Below are 22,206 nucleotides of genomic sequence, written 5' to 3'. Positions count from 1 at the left end.
ACAGCAGCAGATTGTAAGTACAAACAAGAAACATGTCATGCTTGTGGCAAAGTTGGACACCTAGCTAGAGCTTGTAGAAGCAAAGCTAAACTGAACCAGAAAAAGCATGGATCGGCAAATGTAAAGAGTGCCAACCAGCGGAGTGCACACTACCGTTCTCACAAAGTGTGTGAAACAGAGGATAACAGTACAAGTGATAGCTCGGAAGACGACTCTTTCACTTTGAACTGTGTTAAATGCCAACGAGAGCATAAGAGTAAACTGTACAGATTAGGGCGTCGGAGTGTGGGGCACCTTAGAAAAGTAGACCCCTACATTGTGGATATGCAACTTGATGAAAAAAATGTGAACTTTGAAATAGATACGGGATGTTGCCTAACAGTCATGAATGAAGCGACATTCAAAGCAACATGGAGACACACCAAACTCCCTAGCCTGCAGCCCATAAAAATCAAGCTGGAAACCTATACAGGGGATCCTGTTAAGGTGATTGGCGCAACGCGTGTCGGTGTCAGATACAAGCAGCAGAAAAGAAATCTGCCCCTGGTGGTGGTCGAAGGAGAAGGCCCCAGCTTGCTAGGACGAGGCTGGCTAGAGGAGATAAATCTGGACTGGGGAGAAATAAAAAACAGTCGTAAAAACAGGAAACTGCACCATGTCAAGACGACAGAAAGCACACTGCAGCAAGTGCTCAGCAAACACGAAGATGTATTTAAAGAGGAGTTAGGAACCCTGAAAGGCATGAAAGCTGCGATTCATGTGAAAAGTGATGCCACCCCACGTTTCTTTCGTCCACGGTCTGTCCCCTTCGCCATGCGGGCAAAAGTTGACGAGGAAATAGACCGACTATTGAAAGAAGGCATCGTCTCGCCAGTGAAATATGCCGAATGGGCAGCACCAGTTGTGCCTATCCTGAAACCAACAGGGACTGTAAGGCTGTGTGGGGATTATAAGCTCACCATAAATACTGTGGCCTCTTTGGAACAGTATCCGATACCAAAAATGGAGGACCTGTTTGCAACGCTTTCAGGAGGAAAGCGGTTCTCCAAATTGGATATGAGCCATGCTTACCAGCAAATTCTCCTGGATGATGAATCGAAAAAGTATGTGACAGTAAACACACCACGTGGACTCTTCACGTACAACAGACTGCCTTTTGGAGTGTCGTCTGCTCCAGCCATATTTCAGAGGACCATGGAAAGCCTGTTAAAAGGGATACCTCGAGTAGCAGTGTATCTAGATGATATCTTGGTAAGCGGGGTGAATGAGGCAAACCACCTGCAGAACCTTGATGAGGTGTTGACCAGGTTGGAGGAAGCGGGGTTGCGGCTAAAAAGAAGCAAGTGTGCCTTCATGCAAGAAAAAGTGGAATATTTGGGGCATGTAGTGGATGCACAGGGGCTCCACCCAGTGGAGAAGAAAGTTAAAGCCATCATGGATGCACCTACGCCCACAAATGTCACTGAACTAAAAGCATACTTGGGTTTGCTAAATTACTATAACAAATTCCTTCCCAACCTGGCAACCCTGTTGGCACCCCTGCATGAACTTTTGAGACATGAGGTACGCTGGACATGGAAAAAGGAACAACAGGAAGCTTTCGAAAAATCTAAGAACCTGTTGAACTCAGCAGAAGTGTTAGTTCATTATTCGGCTGACCGAGAGTTAGTGCTCTCATGTGATGCATCACCGTACGGCGTAGGAGCCGTATTGTCACACAAGATGGAGGATGGAAGTGAAAGACCTCTGGGGTTCATGTCACGCACACTCTCTCCTGCGGAGAAAAGGTATTCTCAGCTGGACAAAGAAGGCTTAGCTGTCATATTTGGCATTAAGAAATTTCACAAATATTTGTATGGCCGAGTTTTCACTATTTACACAGATCACAAACCGCTGATTTCACTTTTCAATGAAAAAAAGCCTATACCTCAGATGGGCTCGCCGAGAGTGCAAAGGTGGGCTGTAACATTGAGCGCTTATGAGTACCACATCATGTACAAGCCGGGCAAACACCATGAAAACGCGGATGCGCTCAGCAGGTTGCCGGTGCCTGACTCGGCGCCTGAACAAGAGATGACTGAGCAAGTTTTGATGATGGATGTACTGGATGACACACTAGTTGACACCACACAAATCAAACGATGGACCGCTAAAGATGTCATCTTGTCACAGGTCCATGAGTACACCTTGAAAGGCTGGCCTGTTCAGACGGATGCTTGTTTCAAGCCATATCGACAGAGGAAAATGGAACTGAGTGTGAGGGATGGTTGTGTGCTCTGGGGAGCCAGAGTAATTATCCCCACCAAAGGCAGAGACAAAATACTGAGACTCCTGCACCAGACACATACCGGCATGTCAAAGATGAAAGGCTTGGCGAGGTCATATGTATGGTGGCCAAATATGGATGAGAACATTGAAAGAGAAGTGCAGGCATGTGAGGAGTGTCAAAAACACCACAAGTCACCACCTACTGCACCATTACACCCTTGGGAATGGCCAGAATCACCGTGGTCCAGGATTCATGTGGACTATGCAGGCCCTTTCCTCGGTGAGATGTTTCTAATCATTGTGGATTCTCATTCCAAGTGGATGGACATTTACCCTGTGAAATCACCTACATCACAGGCTACCATTGAGAAACTGCGACAGAGTTTCAGTGTTTTTGGCCTCCCTAAGATGTTAGTGTCAGACAATGGAACGTGTTTCACAAGTGCTGACTTTGAGTCATTCATGAAACAAAATGGCATTGATCATGTGAGGTCAGCGCCTTTCCACCCTTCTTCCAATGGGCTGGCAGAGAGGGCAGTACAGACCTTTAAGGTGGGGATGAAGAAAGTAAGAGGTGACACACTGCAAACCAGACTGTCAAGATTTCTGTTCGGTTATCGCATCACGCCACATGCGACCACAGGCTTGTCACCTGCAGAGCTGATGATGTCACGGCGACTCAGATCAGCTTTAGACTTGCTCATGCCTGATTTGAAAACTAAAGTGCAGCACAAACAATTGAAACAGAAAGGGAATCATGACAACAAAAAAAGACTAAGAAGTTTCGCACCAGGAGACAATGTGTTAATCAGAAACTATTCCTATGGTCCAAAGTGGATTCCAGCAGTCATCGTGAGTTCATCAGGGCCAGTGTCATACATCGTTACCATCGGAACTGGCCAAACTCTGAAACGGCACGTGGATCAGGTGAGGGCAAGATGGGTAGACACTGTTCCCAACGAACCGGAGAGAGAGATGGAGCCGCTGCAGGACACAGAAGCAGTTTCCGAGGGCTGCTTGCCCTCAGTGATGGAAACTACACCACAACCTCCATTATTTGAGCCCCAGAAGTTACAATGCGCTCCAGAGTCTCAGGCTAAAGGAGACTCCTCAGTGGCACCAGAGCTGCGACGTTCCCAGAGGGAGAGACGTCCACCTGTGTGTCTTAAGGACTTTGTTAGATAGAGTGAGATCTCTTCAGGAATCGAGCAACAATGTGCTCTGATCTCACAGGAAGGACGTACCTTCCTAGTTAGAACAATATGTATATGTTCCTTTGTTATGTATTGGTGCTTGTTATGCATTGTTTAGTGTTAATATTTATTTTTTGTTGACAGGAAGGAGTTGTTAACTTAAGGGGGAGGAGATGTGGTATCGTAGTTAAATCATTCATATATATATATTTAGGCAGCATTATTATTGTTCACCAGCAGAGGGCGTGTGGAGATTGTTGTCGTGGTCCAGGTCTAGGTTAAGCGGGTAGAAGAAGAGGGCCGGAAGTTATGCGGGTTTGTCAGGCTGTTTGTTTTACCTGTATGATGCTACCTACGGTTCATTAAAAAAAAGCAAAGACCCATCCAACGTGTGGACATCAATCATTCATTTTCCAGAGATGCAACACCAAGTATGTTAGTCTGACTAAGACTAGCTCGATTTTAGTCAGACCAACGTGTTTACGTGACATTAAGAAAACCAAGTTATTGTCTTAGTCTGACTAAAGTTGGACTTTTAACAAGCATGTCTACTTGGATGATGTCTCGGTTAGCTGCTGAACAATCAATGAATGGCTGCTGACTTCATCGTTACTTCTCTCTTTTCACTGCACACAAGCACATTGGGTCGGCAAAATACCTTGGTCTTGACCGTATGATAGTAAATACAATCCAAACACACACACACACACTGTACATTGTGCACCCACCTTCCACCCTGACCATTACACTCGAAATATGTCTTGCAACGGTACTTGGGGAATACATAAAGGTAACAGTTTCAACAAGTTTAATAACAGATAAATAAACATAATTTATATATGTCCAGCAGTGCTATGGCCATTTCTTGTTTGTCTGTCCAACATGTCGTTACAGTGAGTTATCATTTTTGATGTATGAGCTAATCACAGTTCACTGAAATATCTGTCCCACCTTGTAACAGTTTCTATTACCTGGGAGAGTTTGCCACACAGGCACAGCAGGTTGATTCATTGAAAATCAACAAAACATATTTTAGCAGTGATGTCATTTTTTATACGGTGACAATTCAAAATACTGTCAGGCTCCCGAAAGAAAAATGTGGCCAAATTAAAACTTTGCTGTATTTTTCAGATCCTTCTTTTTTTTTGTACATTATAGTTCAGTAAATTGTATTTTTTCAGTGTCACTCATTGCTTTGAGTGAACTGGACAGACGATTTCTCTCTTTGTCCTGGTGAAAGTTCAGCAAAGTCATCATATTTGTTGTGAAACTGCTCACGACCATAAATGCTGTTTAATAACTTTGTTGTGACGCTGCGAACAACGAGCTTAAGTATGTAAAGACTCACAGACAGAAAAAGAAACATAATATGTACAAATAGAGTAATGGGGGAAAGACATACAGAAAACAGTAATGGGTTTTTACAAGCACTCTTAATTATAAAGCCTCAGGTTTATCTTTCAAGGAAGACAGAACGGCTAGAAACACTCAAAAAAACACACACACCTCTACCAGCTCTTTACAACTCTATTAATGTTTATGGGGTTATAATGAATTTGGATCCATAAAAACACTTAATTGATGTTTTTTTTTTTTTGCCTTTTTGCTTAGTACTGAGTGTAAGTTATGTCATGAGGAGCACGAGAATGAGGTCTGCCAAATTCTAAATGAGGCAGACTCATGCCCTCGGAGTCAATTTATCAGGTTGCCATGGTGCTACATTGGCAAAACAACACACAACCTCCTGGCAGTTGTATTCTTTCAAACTAAAAGCTTAATGTAAAGCTTTGTTTTGTTTTTATTAATGACCACACTGTTTGTTTTATTATATTGCATTCATGTATTCTTATATTCAGTCTTAATAGTCTTATTTCACTATTAAGAGAAAAGGGGTTTGAGATTTCTTGGTATTCATAAAACAGACACAAACCTTCTGGGTGAATATTATGCTGGTTTAGTGAAATCGTCAGCGTTTATTGCTCGTGACTTTTCTAACTTTAACTCGTCACCTCTTTGTCTAACGCTTAATTTCACCAACTTATAAATAATATGATTGTAATATACATATATATATATATATATATGTATGTGTATATATGTGTATATGTATATATATATATATATATGTATATATATATATATATATATATATACACAATATGTGTGGGATGATGTATTTTTCAATCCATGCTGTTTGGAAATCATCAAGTATTTTGTTTTTGACAGCTGACTGCACTGCCGTCATTTGTCAAAATACAGAATTTTATATTTGGATCAAAACAAAGCAACTATAAAACATTAAATGCAAATGATTATTGTTATTATTCATTTCATTCATTCAACATCTACCGCTTTAGGGGACGCGGCGCTGCTGGTGCCAATCCCAGCCGACACAGAGTGAAAGGCGGGGCCAGAGCAGGGCCAACATAGAGAGACGAGCAATCATTCACTGACACACTCACACCTATGGACAATTTAGAGTGTCCAATTAACTTCTGCATGTTTTTGGACCTTGGGAGGAAACGGGAGAACCCGGGGAAAACCCACACACACACACATAGGGAGACACTGCTAACTCCATACAGAAAGGCCCGGACCGGAACGCGACACTGTACGGTCCTACTATTCTTATTATTAGTTGTAGGATTAAGTGTTCTGCTGCATCTGCAGCTATTGGATTTTGCAAAGCTTCAGAAATGTACACCAAAAATCTAAATGGGGTATATATGCTGAATGATTGTCACCTGATGATTACCCTCAGTAATCAAAGTCTGTAATGCTGCATTTTTCATGCGAATCTGTGCGCTCTATCAGATTGCTGCCTGAGGAATGTGGTTTCTCCTTGGACCTGGATTTTAATTAAAATAGACTGTTTTGAAGTAGGACTATAGTCATTATCTGGCAAACAGAATGGGGACATTTTCTTTTCCCCAGACTGCAGAGGGAATACAGACTTTGTTTTCAAAAACTTAACTCGTATGAAATATTTATATGTTTTACTTGGCAGTGACGTGAAGCCTGTCTCCAACTTTTCATGCTGCTCGATTTACAGCTGCTTCAGGCAGAGCCTCGTGAACAAGCAAGTGGAATGTGACCGCAGACGCAGAAATGTGTGCAACACCGAGATAAATGAGCGAACGGTGCTGTTACTGTAATAGATGTGGTTCCAAATTTTATTGGAAACAATCAGTCATCGCGGTATAAATTTGTGAGACGCGAGCGTCCCTCATCTTCATGAAAGGTGGGAGACTCTTTCGGCGTCATTTAAGTGAGAAGAGCCGCGTTTGATAATATTAAAAGAGTTCTATAAAAGCTAAAGAGAGAGGGAAGATGGCTTTTGAAGTGCTCGTTTTATACACGACAGTTTGTAATTTTATAGCCACCCTGTCCTGGATCCAATGGAGTCTGTTGTGTTGCATTGAAACATTGTACAAATGCTCTCACATGCTCATATACTCCGGCTCTTTCAATTGAATGACAGAGGGCATAGTGTGCTGAGAAAGTGAGGAAAGCCCCTTGTGGCCATATGGCTCTGAGTCTTCACCTGTGGTCTCTTTAATTACACCGGGGACAATAGGTCAGTTGTCTCAATGCAGTTGTGAGAGTAACATCTTTACAACACAGAGAAGCATGGAGAAAGCAACTGTCAGCAAGGATTTCTCCCTGTCTCGCTGTTTTTTTTTCTCCCTTTTGATCTGCTCGGCTTCGATGGTGCTAAGCACCGGGGCAAGCAGTCGTGTGTAAGAATATATTTGAGAGAGAAGAGCCATTTGGATATTTATTCCATTCCTCACTGCTGGGTGAAACCACTTAGCATTTAGAATACGGGATGAGTTCTATCTTTGCAGGTATATGACACAGTGGGCAATCACCGAAACCCATGATGGTTCGGCGGAACGGTAGACATGTCCCTGGAAATCATTGTCAAAGGATTGTGTTTACCAGATACGTGATTAATATTCATAATAAACAAAAGGAGATCTTTTGCATAGAGTCACATATGCTTTTCTAAACAAGAGGATACAAAGTAGGGTGTTTACTCATATTTCCTTTACTACTGTTCACCTTAACGAAGCTGTGGTTCAGATTATATGGAGCAAAATAAATTTAAACATAAGAGGCTATAATATTGTGCAATATAGAGTGTCTTATATCCTTTTTTTTTCAGCACAACCTATCCAATCTGATGAAAAACAAATTTAATTTTCACCAAATATATAAACACACCTGAGCAAAAAGTACTAAAAATGTTTAAAATCAGCAAATTTGGAAATAGGTCACAGTTCAAAGTTCACTTGGCTCGTTTCTTTGAACAAAAAGGAAATAAAAACAGTCTGTTTTTGTGACTTCTGCACAATTATTGGTATTTTTTATCATCAACAACACATAAGAAGACGGAAAAAAACATTTTTCAAAGCCTAATATGTGACCTATAAAAACACAACCCGCAGGATGTCCATGTAGGGAGTTGTGTATTATTCCCACGGCAAATTACCATGGGTGCACCTGCGGCAGAGATCCGTGCCACGTGAGCACTAAGGGTTAAACGTTGATTTCAGAATATTCCATATTACAAAACACTCTACTTATAGGTCGTGACGTAGCACAAACTGAACCGAAGACTTTCATTTATGTGCTTGTCGTGTTCGAGACAGTGTTATGGTTGGGGTGCGAAAAAATCATTTTTCAAGAACGTCAGCCACTGTGACTTTGATAACAGTAGTGGTGTTTCCATAGAATACCAAGCTGTGCAGCAAATACACAGCTCTGTGGGTCGTCAAACAGTCATACTTATGAGATGCATAAAATTGCTTGAAATAAGGTATAAGCTGGTTTACACCCAGATGGTTGCGCGTTATGTTGCACTGAGTCAAATTGAACAGAACAAAATAGTGTTTAACTGTCTCCCCTGCAGTGTCGAAATAATGACCCATCTTTGTGTGTTGTGTCTCTCTCTCTCTCTCTCGCTCTCACACACACACACACACACACAACACACACTCTCACTCACTGTTTTTCTTTCTTTCTTTTTGTCTTTTAGCCAATTGAGATATGTAGCTCTGCAGGAAGAGAAATGCTGTATCTCGTGAAACAAGACTGTGAATAATTAAGAAACGCTGTTATTAATCCAGACATTGTCAGTAAAGGGTTTCAAGTCTAATTTGTGCTGTCGTCTGTCCCCATACAGAAGACACTCCTAATAACATCCATCATAGCAGGGTGACTTCTATTTTTCTGAAAGAAGGTGCGATTGTATGATACCAAATATGTTTGGTAGTCCTGTTAACAAAACTGCAGACTGTATCCCCTTCACTTTTTGTTGATTGATTAGGGATTTAATAATACATACATCATCGCCCCCCGCCCCCCACCCCCCTCTCCCACCTCGTAGGGAATTATTTCAGACTCATGAGATTCACCAGCAGCAACATGCAGCTGCTCTGTTGGAAATAGAGACAGCTGAAGCTGTCGAGGAAGGACTTTCTTGCATGACCTTGCTTGTGAAGAAACCATGTCGTACAATTTGTTGCGGTATATTTAAAGGAAGAAGAAAGTGATTCATTCATAGAATTAAGGGGGGAAAAAACAAATCACAGTGATTCTGTCACGGTGGATAAATATCCAACCACTCTGTACCACACTGAAAAAAAAGGAACATGGCAATCACCACCGTGACCGCTACTTGTGTCTTATCAGCAGCATGGTGTGACTGATACTGAAGATCCCACGGAGCCATTAGTGTCCTCTTTTTCATTTTGACACTGACTTCTGGATATCTGCCATCACTTAATATTATATTACAGCATCAACAACCCTCCGTTTATCTTTATTACTGGCCCTTAATCTCTTGTGACAGTTAATCATGTTTCAAGTTCTTAGGGTCACTCCAGTTCTTAACGGCTCTCAGCGCTGTCTTTGGTTTGGTGTTTGGACACAATATTTAGAGCTGCGGATTGCTATATGTGGCCCATTATACGGCGTGCGCTCAGTCACAACTTGTGTCTTAATAAGTGAAGTTGCCCGTTCTCCCTCAGTGCTGGTTAGCCGTGCTGTGATTAATGTCTTCATGGTCTGGTCAAAGTGTCGATATCTTCAACAGCTGGGCCCATCTGTCATCTTTTTTACAGTGACACCCTTGAATGTAACTCAGGTCCTATCAGGGAGGCCATCCATCAAAGTGGTAAACAGAGACGTCTCACATTAGCAGCCCTGAACACTTCTCATCATATACCATAACAGACAAGCAATCATCTGATATTATGTAGTGCCACGGGCTAATGTGAAATATTAACGGAAATATACAGCACACCAGCTGCCAATTGGCTGGGGCATCTGTGCTTAGTGTAATGGGTGGGTAAAATGTAATAGTCTGGAGACGAGAGATTGTAGATTCGCTTCCAAAACTGTAAAACTAGATCAGTACAGAGCAGATAATTGTTTGCAGGATTCCCTTTCTCTCTCTTTACCCCCTTTTTCTTTCCTTAACCGTGGTCTGTGTGTGTGTGCGTGTGTGTAAATAAAAGGCATAGTGACCATTTACTCTGAATAGATTGTGGCTGCCTATTGATTCGGGTCGCACACTCGGTGTTGTAAAAATCTGAGACGCAAAGTAGAGAAGACCATTTCACTTGTAGTTAAACTAGATCTGCTTTATAGGACGCTCATAAAAGTGAGTGATATGTACAACCACCTTGGAATGGAACGCCTTCAGATGCGTTACATTTGCTGCCATATTGTTTCCTCTCGGGGGGGGGGGGGGTGGGGGTAGAATCGGGGGACGGGTGAGGTATCTCTTTATTTGACCAACATGACAGACTCACCACCTGCTGAGATATATGTTACGGGGTGGAGGCCATGGGCCGGCTCACGTATAGGATCAATGTCCTCGTTCTCTCCAGCACCTTCCCCACACTTCCCGTTCCCTCCTTGCAATTCTTGCAGTCCAACGCAGCTCAACCCCTGGCTGGGATTATGGTGACACGATAACAGGAGGAATACATGGACAATGGAAATCAAGATATAGAGCTTTTTGTAAGCGATGGAGGTAAATGTGGGTAGAATACGTGTGGTCGTTTGGAGAGCTCCCCCTAACACAGCTGTTTTTGAAACTAAAGCCCCCCCACATTTCTGTTTTCGTATTATTCTCTCTGCTCCGAGCAAGGAGAGGCCTTCTCTTTTTATATTCACAACCCGAAACATTGATAATGGTCTTAGCAGCTGTGGGGATTTTTACGTATAAATGTGTTAAAGTAAGAGATAAAAATGTGGCAATAGCTCAGATAAAGCATAAGTCTCTTGGCTCTTGTGGCTGACCATTGTGGTCCATTATTTAGATTGAACCAACATAAAACCACATGGAGTTAGGAAAAAGAAAAACTCTATTAGATAAAGGAGGCCAAATTAAGCACAGGTCCCCTGAAATGGGAGGGAGGATAGTGTTTCTTTGACTCTTTGAAACCCAAGCACACTCTGGCACACGTTTAGGATGAGAGCGGCTAATTGCATTAGCACCTCTGCATAAAAAGTCAGTCAGTTATGAAAACGTAATGGGAAACAGGATTCCTCCTCAATGCTTCGTGTAATGCACAACTTTTTCATTTCCCCTTTCGGAGGATTCTGTGTTCCTTCCCATCTGCCGTGGCTGAAGCGGAGTTACCCATGATAGCGGTCGAGAACACCTCACATGTATTTGAGAAATAAAGCAAACGAGGTAAATAATCAGGACAGTTAAATGGAAGTAGTTTCATTTCCTTGGGTGTAAACAAATACCCTATGCAGTCCCCGGACCAGAGCTGTGGGTGATCGGCTGCTGTAACTCAACAGAACACTTCGCCCTGAGCTAAACATAATACTTCCTGCACTTAACTAAATCCATTTTTCAACCCTCAGAAGAGTTATCATACACCAGTGCTTCAGCGCACAAAGGTCTGCTGATGTTAAAGGTGCGCAAAACCCATAAAACACCAAAAGGACGGTGAACATTAATAAGGATTCAGGAGTGAGGCAACAAGGGTTCAGATGTGCTGTTTTTTTTTTCTTCAGTGAGCTAAATATAATGACAATATGTGTTTTTAAATTGCTTATTCCGTGTCCTTCCATTGCACTGTGATTGCCCATATTGTTCAGTTGTCCTTTTGACTTGTACAAACCAGGACGTCGGTCAATAGGCCACTGGCCTGTCACTTCCCATCGGTATGGATTCTTCTCTCAATGCGTGGGCTCCACTTGTCATATTGCGCCGCTGAATACTCTGATCATTAACCATGACTTGCAGCCATATGTATACACAGAATAAAATGTGCTATTATGATGTAAATGGTATAGTTTACGTGTAAGTAAAAAAAAAAAAAAAAAAACAACTAAGTGACACTTACTGTAAATGAGTTGTCATTTTCACTTTTCACCCTGTCATGGGGAGATGCAGGAAGTCTAATTACCGTCATGGAGCGGCAAGCCTAAGTCCAAAGCCAGGATACTTCCCTGATGCCCCATATCTGTGATGCTGTTTGAAGGCTACAACCTAGCAGAAACACGCTTTTTCCCCCATTTGTTTAACTGGAGTTGTAATGGTGCTTGCATGTTTCCGTCTATCGCAGCAGTAAAGCAGTAGACTGGTCGGCCTAAGGTCCCGCTGTGAAGCACCAGTGGATTAAGCACATGTAAAAACATGCATGGCCACTCAACATTAGATCACTCCCCATGCTGTCCCCGAGATAGCGCTCTTAATTAGAAGGTCCCCGAATCTCGCTGCCCAAACTCGGGGTTTTACTGCTCACATTTAGTTTCTTCGCAAGTTACGATAAGACATGCATGTACAGTATATTGTGAATATTCGCTGTAATTACGCTACTTTGGAGAAGCTTTATAGCTTCCTGTTGGACCTCTCTTTTCTTCCAAGCACCATCTCCATTGTCTCTGGTGATTAGGCCGTTACTTACCTGAACTTCAACCCTAGACAATGGCCAATTTCGGCTCGGGCAGATGATGGGGTGCCGTATCAAAGCCAAACGAGATGGCTGCCAATTAGAGATGGCTGCCAATTAGGGAGTGCTTCCAGGTGCGTTTCAATGCAAAGCTGTACCAGAAACTGCACCCTGTGGTGTCTCGATCCACAGACACTTTATAGTGGGTGGATTTTAACTCAAAGTATCTTCGTCACCATTAAAGTGACAGCGTTCTTCTCAATACTGATCTTGACTTTGTAATGATGTCCTGGTAAATGTTCTTAGCAGGAGGAGAAATTGACTTGCTGCTGGTGTCGTTTGTGTGACCTCTTTTTTTTCCCCCCTTCCATTCTGAAAGTTAACTGGACAAAATTGAGTAATCCATCCGCCTGCTCTCTGGATCGACTTCAGTTCAAATGCTTGGAATGCTGGACAGATCCACTCCTCGGGGATACAATAGATCCTGGAACCAAGGTAAATTTGACAATAGATTTCCACTAAAGAGACATAAGAGATGTCTGTTTTTAACAAGTGTAAATCTACTGCTCTGACTCGCATGTAAATGTAAATGGTATTGTTTTGTTGTTGTTTTTTTAAATGACAAGATAATTTGGACTCTTTCTGACTTTCAGATATAAGACATTGCTATTTGAGCATTTGAGTAGAACTTCTGCCTTTAATTGCATTTTACTCAGAACAGGTTAAGTCACAACAAAGTCACAACAAGGGTTCTTGTGAGTGTGTTTCCTGAATGTATAACTACTGCACGGAATTGCACCAAAGTGGCCTTTGAAACAATTTTTTTTTAAAGCTATGATTCAAATAAAATCAAGACAAGCTCGATAGGAAGAGCAAGCTCGCTGCTGCTGAAAATGGTGAGGCGCTACCTCTGTGATTGCTAAGGCCACCATGGAATAAAGATTAGAAGAAACTCACTAATCACAGCGGATGTCATTAGCATATCACCAATAACGACATGCAAAAGAGAAAAGGAGAAGGAATTGCCTTATAATGCTGGTTAAAGCACGAATCAATGCCATGTATGGATGCACACAGCTGCTTGACAAACAGACACATTCACTTCCAAACATGGGTAAAGGAAGTGTCTAATAATGATGTTTTTTAAAAAAAATGTTTTTGTCTGAATCATTCGCTGAAGCACTTGATGTTAATATCACATTCCCCCTCTCTCTTTTGATCAGCTTTTGCAGCTGGGCTGCCCTCCCTCACTTGGATGCATCAACAAAGCGTGAAGTGGCCACTCTAATCTGGTTAAGTATTGCCTGGTTGGGGAGAAATTAGCTGAATTCTTTTAACTTTTCAAACAAACATAATGCAGTCAAACTTGCTGGATGAGAATCAATTGCACGAACTGAAAATAGGTTCAGGGACGGGGTGTGTGTGTGTGGGGCGGTGCGGGTGGGGGTAGGAGGGTGGTATCATTTCGTTTCTGGAAATCATCTAATACATCTATTCAAAGTCAAATGTCGCACTGAAGTCGTAATTCAGTCCAGTGAAATGAATGACGCGCAGCAGAATCTGTTGAATGCCAGAATGGGCTTCGTGAATCTTTTTCAGCCAATGGTGACATGTTTTCGTCGGCGTCACCACACAGCACGATACTCCCTGCCTAAAAATGTCAAATATTGCACAGCTTATTGTGGCATTTTACTGCAGTAATGTTGCATTTCTCATGTGTATTGAACAGAATAGCTTAAAACAAAATGTCTTTGACCCCTTTTTAAATATAAATTGCTTTGAGGCCACAATACTTTAGTGGTAAGTAAGACATATAAGCCTGATTTATACAAAACCTAAACTGGTGTTTTCAATTTATGCTTCCCCTAAAGGCTTTCAGTGAGCTCCATGGTAACAGACTTCATCCTCCTGCTGACATTACATCATGCTGATCGGTATATTTGTCAGTTTGTTTATTTGAATCTATATTTGTGCTACTTGTTTTTTTTTATTATTTAATTTTTTATTTAACCAGATAAAAGACCCATAATAAAAACAGGGGGATAACAGTTACAAAACATTGAAATATAGTAAATAGACAAACAAAGTGCAGGGGTTATGGTTGCACTAACAATTTAAGAACACAGGCACAGTTCAATGGATTCACATTGTCGGTCTTTTAGATAGATAGATAGATAGATAGATAGATAGATACTTCATCTCACAGAGAAATTCACATAAAGTTAAAATTAAAAAAAAGTAAAAAATAAAGTTGAAATTAAGATAGAGTTAAAAGTTAAAAGATCAGTTTGGAGTGTATTCCAAGCAGAGGGTGGATTAGATCAAATTTTTAACCGAAGAGGAAGAGATTTTAAACAGTTCTTCTGAGGAAGAATGATGGGAGTGCAAGGAAATGAGGTTTGAAGATGCAATCCCACACAAACGGAAAGACAAAATCTTCCAGATGCTGAATTTATATACCCCCCTTTTTCCAAACCGTGAACATAAACAGAATTTACAAGCTGTAAATTCAATTTTAAATCTTGAGTAGTGAGTCAGTGGAGCCAGTTTTTTTTCTTTTTTCTTTTTTTCAGTTTAACACATTAACGTAATCGTTGATGACATATCGTGGTCATTTTATCAATGAATACATTTCTTAAATACAGCCTCTTATATTTCGTGGCGCTACTCTATCATGTCAGACGTAAGGGATTCTGTCAATGAAGCTCAAATTGAATAAATCCCCCTTTTCACTAAAAAAGTCACGAATATCCATCTATGTACCTGTCACACAATAGTGTCTGTAGATTAATTACCATAGAATAGGAAAATAAATCTCAGTTTAATACTGTTTCAATATCAGCACAACTTTCACGAGATGAAATTGTGAACAAAACAACTGTTATTGTCGACTTTCCTAACAGATGGTTTGATGGGGGAGAATATGATCACAATACAAACATTTTTGTTGTATTGAACATTTTCTCCCATTGGATCTTTAGGGCAGATTGTCATCATTTTTCAATGTGTCTAAACCCTTTGTTTGAGAGCGATCTGTTAAAGCTGTCTTGCTGCTAATAAACTGCCATTATTCCCCCCCAACAAGGCCGCGCTCATTAATAATGCTTCTGTCACATGCCCATTCTCTACTGTGAAAGACGAAAATATCATTAATTACAGTTTCTGTCACCCTCTGACAGCTGAAGCGATTGTTCCAATCCTCCACTTTCATTGTGTCCGTACCTAGTGACCACCTATTCTTTACTGTCTCAATGGGGATGTCCAGCATGTGAGAGCCACAAAGGCCCTGGGAGATCTCACCACACATTGCACGGCTTCTGTCCCAGCAACACATTAGTCATCCAAGGAGCGAGTGTGTGCGCGCGCGGTGACAAACTCAAAATGTAGATCTATTCCGCTCTCTCAAGTACAGATTAAGAGGAGTATAAGTCAAGATTGAGCTGGTTTATGTTCATGGAGGATTTGTTGCATTTTTACCTCCGTACAGAAATATCTGCCACCGAGGAACACAGAGGGATTAGACGAGATAGACTAATGCTTACAGCTGCTGAATATAGAGACGTACATTCTTGTATGAATGCGTACAGATTTTTATTGCATGTTGGAATGCTTATAACTGAAAAACGGCCAGCGCGAGCAAAAGGAAACAGTTGCGGGATGAGAGCCGAACTCTTCCGACGCATCCATGCTGAGTATTAACCAAGGGAGATATTCCGATTTGTTTATTTTACATTATGTAAACTACAGAAAAGCCCACAGCCGCACACCAACTGTTCCCCAGAGTGTTGCTATGTCACACAAATATGTGGCTTACTCTCTCCTACTTCTAAATAGACCCAGGAATGCATGGGTCTATTTAGTGCCGTCACGTTCGTAAAACACGACGTATGAGATTGCACACAGAGCTCATTTTAATTTGTTTATGTGTGCTCACTTTTATTGGCTACATGGGTAAAATAAGCACAAAAACTGTTTCTCTTCCTCAAACGGGCCGTGTTGTGCAAAAATGAGTTTGGAAATTGAAGTTGAATTTTGTTTTTGTATCAGTGCTTTCATCTGCATCTTTCAGAGATTTGAGCCTGTGGGACCAACACAGACCAAACACAATTATACGAAATTTACAGGCTACTGCTAGTTGAATTAAATTGGTTATCATTCAAAGGAAATTATACAAAATTTGAATGAATATTTAAAAAAAAAAAATTTAAATTAAAAAAATTAAAGAACTGATTGACTTTATGCTTATTCAAACACTCCGCTGGTGCCGTCATGTGTTGCTTTGTTTGAATGTTAGCCACTACACAGGTCAGTCAATGGACGAGGGTCAATACAAGATAAACTGCATTATCAATAATGCAATAGCCCAATTAAAACTCTCTGTAGCCAATGTATGTATATGTGTGTATGTATGTATATATATGTGTGTATATATGTACATATATACATATATGTGTGTGTATATATATGTGTATATGTGTGTGTGTGTGTGTATATATATACTATATACTGTATATATATATATATATATATATATATATATACACATACGTTCAACTTATGCTGAGCTGGAAAATGTGCTGGCTGTGATTTTTCTTTATAATAAATCAACACCACCGTGAAGAAATGAAATGATATTGATAAATATTAACACTGGTCTGACATTCAAATCAGACAAAGGCTTCTCAGGGAAAGATTAAATGTGTCGTTTGTTCTTCTTCTGCTGTCCAGAACAAAGCAAAGAAAGATTTCCCTTTCTATTCCGTGGCTGTGATGAACCAGGTTAATGGGTAAACTGTCAAGACGTCACACTCTCTGGACGTTATTGATGAAATATTCAATCACATATTATTTTCCTCAAACACAGGATTATGTGACACAATAACGCAGGGTTTTGGTTAAAGTGTCCCAGGATGGTTAAGCTTTGAAGGATATGATCCTAGAAACTGATACATGTGTGTAATTAAACAAGGACAAGTGATCAGTGATAATGTATCATCCACCAGAGCTGAGGTACTGAGGCTTCCTACGAGCCGCTGTTACCGGAGACAAATGACTTGCAGCGCTCGCTTTTAACTTTGCACGGTGAAGACACGCAGAGGGAGTATCTCCCTAACAGTGGTGGCCCGGCAAAGACAAATGGACACTCATAATCCCCCCACTGATGGAGAATGTGGTTTATTAGAATACAATAAAGAGGATGTGCAGTTGTTTTCGTGCAGTGCTGTTCAGTTCCCAGCTCATTCCTCACCACCCTTGCTTTCATTTCATTTCATTCGGTTTTTTTTGGAGTGGCTTAAGCCATCTGCCTTCAAAGTTAGATGAGTTGTCTGTCAAGGGGGACGAGAGTCTGAAATGTATTATTACAGCCTGTTTTTGGAAATCAAGTTTGGCAAAATGCCAGCGTGCACTAGATGTTTTAACTTAAATGAAATGTGCATTCCTCTGTGTCCTCAGGATGCTGGGGCCTCATATGCAGGAAACAATAACATGGGGCAGACTTAGCTTCTATTGCATGGATGTTATATTGTGCATGATTACATGCAAAAGGTTTCTCAATCATTCTCCAATTTGTTATAGGTGCAGCGAAGGCCGGCTTTTTGAAATACCTTCAGAAGAAAAGGGCTTGTGACCTGTGTAAGTAATTATTATAGATATTAACCCTTTGAACATGGAGCCTTTTTAGGCTGTTTTTTCCATTACTATGTAACAATGTATATCCAGAGGCTATACAAATGTGCAAAGTGGAGTGTTTTATAACCTTTTTTTCAGCGCCAACTATAGGCAATGTAATGAAATAATTTGTATTCCATTTTCACCAATTATATTTAACCCTTACAACACAGCATTTAGGCTGCTTTTTTTCCATTACTATGTTAAAACAAATACAGAGGAGATAAGAATGTGCAATATAGCGTGTGTTACATCCACTTATTCAACACAGCCTATAGGCAATCTGATCATGTGAATTGTTTTAACATGTTCACCAACTATAATAAACACACATACTAAAATCTTTTACAATCAGATTGAATTTGGAAAATTTGGAAATAAGTCACATTTCAAAGTTCGCTTGGCTCGTTTGTAGGAACAAAAATCAAAGAATCTATCTATTTTGTCGCTTCTGCCCAAGTATCACTACTCGTATAGTTTTTTAAAAAAAATATGTACAATATAAAATCAACAACACATAAGAAGACGTTTGTAAAGCCTGAAGATAAGGACTTGTGTGATCTGATCGAATTTGTGAAATTTGGAAATAAGTCACGTTTCAAAGTTCGCTTGCCTTGTTTTTATGAACAAAAACAAAGTACAAACTATGTTGTGACTTCTGCACAACTACTTCGTTTTGTTTTTTTTAAATGCATAATAAAATATGCACTATAGAATTAATCATAACTATGACACAATAACACATAAGAACCAGAAAAAAAATGCATTTTGTAAAGCAGAATAAAGATGTGATCTATAAACACACCCCCCCAGGATGTCCATAATAACAGTTGTGTATTATTCCCACAGCAATTTACCAAGGGTGCGCCTGCTCGGGCACTAGGGGTTAGGCTGTAGTTTGTAATTTTCACCTCTACATTGTCATTCATGTTCTCCTTACGCTTGCAGCCCCCGAAACACATTTGCTTTGCTTGTGTCCTTGAACACAATACAGACGTGTGTTAAAAAAGATGCTTCATGGCTTCCTATGCCCTGTCCTCTCCTGCAGGGATCCTATACACACACGGTGTCAGGTCTGGTGAATGTAGATGAGCTCACCTCAGCTGACTTGCTTTTTGCTTTCTCTGATAGACCTGCAGACTCCCGCCAGGTGCTTTTATCTTTGTTAGAAAAAGAGAAAAAAAACAATCCTGCCGTCTTGATCATGCAGGTAGTTCTTCATCATTTCCATAATAGCCCGTGAGAGAGATTTCACTTTAGAATATGTATTGAATTGACATCATTCATTTGGGCTCACATGGAAGTTTGCAGATTTATGTTTTAATTATGAACATAATTACCAAGGAAATAATTAATCAGCACAAATTAGCAAAGCAAATAGTTAAAAAAAAGAGTTTTGGGGGAATACACAATGCTATCAGTTATAGTGAATAACAAGAATTCAGGGAGCTTTTATAAATTTCCAGAGAGGGTAGCTCCGTTTGCTTGAACCTTTTGGACACACTTTCATCCAAGATTTTTTTTTAAAATGTTTGCTTTCCTTGGTTGGTGTGTACCTGAGTCCTGTTTTACAGAAAGGTGTCGTCGAGTAAGTTTATTTTGACTTAATGGCATTTTCTTTTACATTTTGTGGAGCCAGTTAATCACAGGAGTGACACACAAACAGACAGGTTTACAATCACACGAGATGAGGAGGGATTTTCTTGAGTTCCTTGAGTTAACATGAGATGCATACACACATGAACCCAGTTCTCGTTCATGCGTCCTCCATCCTGCAAAACACAGACCTTTTGTAACAGCAGCGCCATAAGAGAGAGCACTGTTTAATACATGGTCGATCAAAAAACTGATCATGGGATACATCAGTATTCTGCATGTCTTCCTAATCTGCTCAGGTATTAACAGGGTTAATTAATCATCTTGATACTACAGTTGACAAATCATAGCAAGAACTTGAAACTTGAAAACACAATATTACATGACATAGCAATGAAGATCTTCATGATGATATTTCACAGAATTTCAAAGTAAAGGTGTTTATTTTGATATGGAATGATGTATACGTCATACCAAAAACTAAATTAATGTAATTAAAACACCAAACATGCTTATTAATATCTGATTTAATTCAGTGTTGAATGTAATAAATATAATAATGTATATAATATATAATATAATATTTTCTGTCTATATTCTATCACCTCTGTGGCAGCTGTGCCTGTGTTTAATTTTTTTTTTATTATGACTTAATATTAAATGACACCTCTGCTTTAATACAATATAAGCAAAACGGATAAACAGTTAAAATAAGTCTTTATGAAAGGGATTTAGGTTAATATTTGTAGCCTTAAAATAAAATCCTGTATTGTAGAGGAAGAGGAAAGAGGAAGTAGGTGGTCAGTGATGGCCTTTTAGATAGAAATCATAAGTATGAATATAGCTGCAACTATTTAAAGGGCCACCAGTCTCGGTTATCCCTCCAAAAAAGTAAAAAACTTGCTATTACATATTTTTTTAAATATTTCACATGGGTATTTTACACCTCATTTCTTGAGGTAAATGGCTTTAAAGTTTATCAAACATGACACCACAGAACTGAATATCAATTTTAATCTCTGTGGCTTCACGGAAATGTGCCGTTTTCGGGCGTAAAAAGTGTTTGCTTCGGTAAATTTCAGTAAGGCGCATAATTGTAGCTGAGCATGAGATTAGATTTCATTCAGCATAGATTTCCTCTCCAAATCAGGTAGTGCGGCGTGGATCACCTGTCCATGAAAAGCACAGCGAAGAAGCCTCACGTGTCGCTGTGGGTTAGTATCTTAAATGCTCAGGCGAGGTGCCGTTTGTTGTGCCTCCCGAAGCGGGCTGAGCGCTGTGGATTACAACCAAGGCTAACGTTTAGCCGCCAACCCTGACGAGCTCTAAAAAGCTGCCACATATGTCTGCGACGACTCCATTTGTCATATGACAACATGACCTTTGGATTCAGACCCATCTGTTCTGCTTCGCGTGTTTACAAGAAGCGCTTTGTCTCTGCAGCAACTGGAGCTCATGCAGCCCACACACATGTAAAAAAAACAACCTCATTTTTGATTGCTCTCATCCTCAGTGTTGATAAGCTGCTCTGCATTTAACTTCATATCTTCATTTATCTGATAGTGCATCGCGTAATATAACCTGCTCTGCTGTTTTGGCCTTAATTAAATCCTGGATCACCTTCAGTCTTTTGCAACAACCTGAGAGTGAGTGAGTAAGAAAATCAATGTGAGCTTAAGTCTTGTTTATTTGTTCATTTAAAAGAACAGCGTTGTTTAAAGACGTCTTTTACACCTGCATTACAGATATCTTTATTGTCAAATGGAGGCACTACAAGACTCCATTTTGTCTGGTTATTGCTTTATAAAGTTGAAGAACATAACTGTTGTCTCGTCCACTGTAGCATTTATTGCATGTATTTTCATTAACCCCTGAGGGAAAGCTCGTCATTGTTTAGCTGCTAAATGCTTGTTAAACGGAGTGTTTGGTGATACAGACAGATATCGTCCAGCATTTGTCTCGTATCATTGTTACACTTCACTCTTCGTTTCTGTCAAATAAAAGTTTTTTTTTAATGGCACCTGCTGACCCTGTTTTTGACAGCTGGCTGGTCGTCATTCTAGCAGAGCAACACTACTGGTCAGTGTGTGTCCAAGTTCACGCCAATAAAAAACGAAAATAAAAAAAAGATGGATTGTTCTCCATCTCCCTCTTACTTGTCCTGATTTACACTATAACTAAAGGAGATGTGGGCGGAGGCCAGCAGCCCCGTGCGGCTCTTAAGCACTCTGCGTTTGCCAAGAACTCATTCTCTTTTGAGCAATCAAATGAAATTCAAATGATGTGATTTAAATCCCTCTTGTAGTGTTTACCTCACCCACGCATTCGCTTTGACTTGCAGAGGAAATAGTCAACTTTTTGGCTCAAACCCGTCACGATGATGGTAAAACTGACTGCAGCGCGTGATGTCCACCTCCATCCTCCAGCCTTTACATTGATCCCAGATGAGGCTTGATTTCCTTGTATGACTCTCCTCGACTGACGGATGAGTTTCTTTGTGGAAACATTTCATCTCAATGTATTGCCATTCGTTATATGATTTTGTTGAAGAAACA

General features: G+C 40.4%; 1 long non-coding RNA gene across 1 annotated transcript in view; it reads left to right on the top strand.

The window, feature by feature from the left end:
* LOC131466104 (uncharacterized) overlaps positions 1-22,206 on the top strand; it is an 88,904-nt gene that overhangs the window by 54,374 nt on the left and 12,324 nt on the right. Inside the window, exons 3-6 of the long non-coding RNA XR_009241384.1 lie at positions 12,765-12,880; positions 13,609-13,677; positions 14,257-14,319; positions 17,963-18,019. This is a non-coding gene — a long non-coding RNA (uncharacterized LOC131466104). The remainder of the gene's footprint in view (positions 1-12,764; positions 12,881-13,608; positions 13,678-14,256; positions 14,320-17,962; positions 18,020-22,206) is intronic.

This window comes from Solea solea, chromosome 9, assembly GCF_958295425.1.
Source record: "Solea solea chromosome 9, fSolSol10.1, whole genome shotgun sequence".
In the NCBI taxonomy this organism is placed as follows: Eukaryota; Metazoa; Chordata; class Actinopteri; order Pleuronectiformes; family Soleidae; genus Solea; species Solea solea.
Note: the sequence above shows the minus strand (reverse complement) of the source record. Positions and strands in the feature narration are given on the sequence as shown.